The following is a 2,235-nucleotide window of genomic DNA, read 5'->3' as shown; positions in this document are numbered from 1 at the left end:
GCCATCCATGAGGAATAAAAAGCTTCGCTTTAATAAATGACCTCTTCCCTTTGTTCGAAATTCGCTGCCACATCCGAATCGCTGGTCACCCTCCCAGACTGGAATGTCGCCTTCACATACTGGAATCGCTCAAGATTTACAGCGAAGCTATTACCGCCCGCTGTTACCGAGCGGACAACCCTCCCAAGCATGGGGTGCACGTGTGCGCAAGAAAGCGCGTGCGAGGTGAGCCAGGCAATAAAGGGAAACGGAACGTCAAATCTCTAGCAGCGAAAGGCTCCATGGCCGCATTTTAACAGTGAAACTTTGCGTGGTCGAGGCTTTTATGGAACGAGACATGGTAACGCGAGCGCAGGGTTGAGGAAAGGACATAGCCTATGTTCAAGTCCAATGGCAGATCCGAAGCCCTTTCGGAGCAACTGTTTTGCTCCGTCTGGACCAGACACGTTCCAATGGCAAGTCGGGAGCAACCAAATCCTGTTCCAATTCGGCAGATCGAGAGTGCCATCGCAGCCGAAATCGCTCCGTGGAGCAAGGAAAGTTGCTCTCCCGAAATCGTCGGAGTCAGCCGGAACTCGCGGGTCTCTTCTCGCGACGTTGTCGCCGTCTGCGTCCGCTCTACTCCCCTTTTCGAACCGCCATGGCACACGCGCCGGCAAGTATACGCTCAACGCCTTAGTCACAACAAGGAAGTTCATGCTGCACTCCGTGTCGCGTTCATGCGTGCTACCTAAAGAAATCCAGTGGCGAGGAGCCCAGCTTGAACGCCGACTGGGTGGAAATGGCATATAAACACACCTTCGGCGTTTCTTTTCTTTCTTTTTTTCGCCTGCCTGCGAAAAAATCGACGAAACTTTCGTCACGGGCGCCGTTGGACGCCGTCGGGGCTACTGAACTCACTACATGGGCAAAAAAGCCGACGAAATGACTTTAGTTGAGACCCAGCAAGAAGAAAACGCTTTCAGGGAAGCAGACGTTTTTGGTAAGGCCCGACGTGAAGGCCGCCGGGAAATTCCTGTTCCCGTCATGCTTCGGTGTTTGCGCCGCTGGGAGCGCACGCGTTGCAAAGGCAGTTCCGGAGCACCTACTCTTTAAGGGAGCCGCGTGACCAGCGGTGGAGCTCGGCTACCGCTCCCAATCTGCCATTGGAATTCAACATTCAACACTAGGGAAGGGGAGAGCAAGCGCCAAACACAGGTGCAGCGCCTTGGGGAGAGGGTAAGCGGGCGACAAGCGCAGATGGGCGCTGCCAAAGAGAGGAGGAGAGGAATCGGCCAATAGGAGAACAAGCGTGTAAAGGATGGTTCGGAGCAGCTCGGATATATAGGCTAGTGCGCTTGGCGGTCGTTTCTCGAATGTTAGGAATACGTGAAAAGTCGCGCGCTCGCCGCAAAAAGAAGCCGCTCGTCGGGAGCACCAGTGAGAGTTGGCGCGCGAAAGGATTCGATTTGCCAACTTTGAGAAGTTCCATTAAACTTAGCCTTGCGATTAGAGAACGCCAGGTGGCTTCGCTGTTAACATCAGCGACGGCGAATTTCAGTGAAGCCGGGCTGTTTTGTTTGCTACGTAGTTGGTGAGCCGAAAGGGGAAAGTGGGCACTGTCCCAGCGGGTCGCGCGTTGGTACGAGGAACGACGCCGCGAGTAGGGACGGAAACAGAAATAGAGCGCGCCCGTGCCACCGAATGTAACAGTCGCCGTTGGGACGATCTGTCGCCGTAGGTGGAAGACCAGGCCAGCGACGCCGAGCGCAAGAGACGGCGTCGAGACGGCGACGACGCTGCGGCCGGATGAAGATAATCTAAAATGTGACGTGCATGCAGTCGTACTGTTATTCCATTGCGCAGGCAATACAGTTTCGCTGGTAAACTGCGTTCACCGAGTGAAATGGCGGATGATTTTTTTGTTTTAAAATTAATGGAAAATCACATATGGCTAGCAGTGAGTGGACGCGCAACATGTAATGGAAAACGCAGGTTGCTAGCGTGTCCTTTGTGGCGTTCGCCTTAGTTATGCTCTGGAACCCCTGTTTATAATGGCAGCATTGGGGAGTTCAGTATGTGTACACCGGGAAGGACAAAACTCAAGTCGCAACCATGTGTATGACGTTGTTTACTTTAAATGTGATATAAGCGTTCTGTTTAGATGTCGGATTGATTGACACTGATTTCAAATCGACCTTTAAATTAAACGTAAAACATTTTTTATTTTGTTTCTCACAGGTACGATGACCCCGC

The sequence above is a fragment of the Haemaphysalis longicornis genome, unplaced genomic scaffold (assembly GCF_048455015.1).
Source record: "Haemaphysalis longicornis isolate Haplotype H1 unplaced genomic scaffold, Haemaphysalis longicornis Haplotype H1 scaffold_8, whole genome shotgun sequence".
Lineage (NCBI taxonomy): Eukaryota > Metazoa > Arthropoda > Arachnida > Ixodida > Ixodidae > Haemaphysalis > Haemaphysalis longicornis.
The sequence above is the reverse complement of the archived record's forward strand: the minus strand, read 5'-3'. Positions refer to the sequence as shown.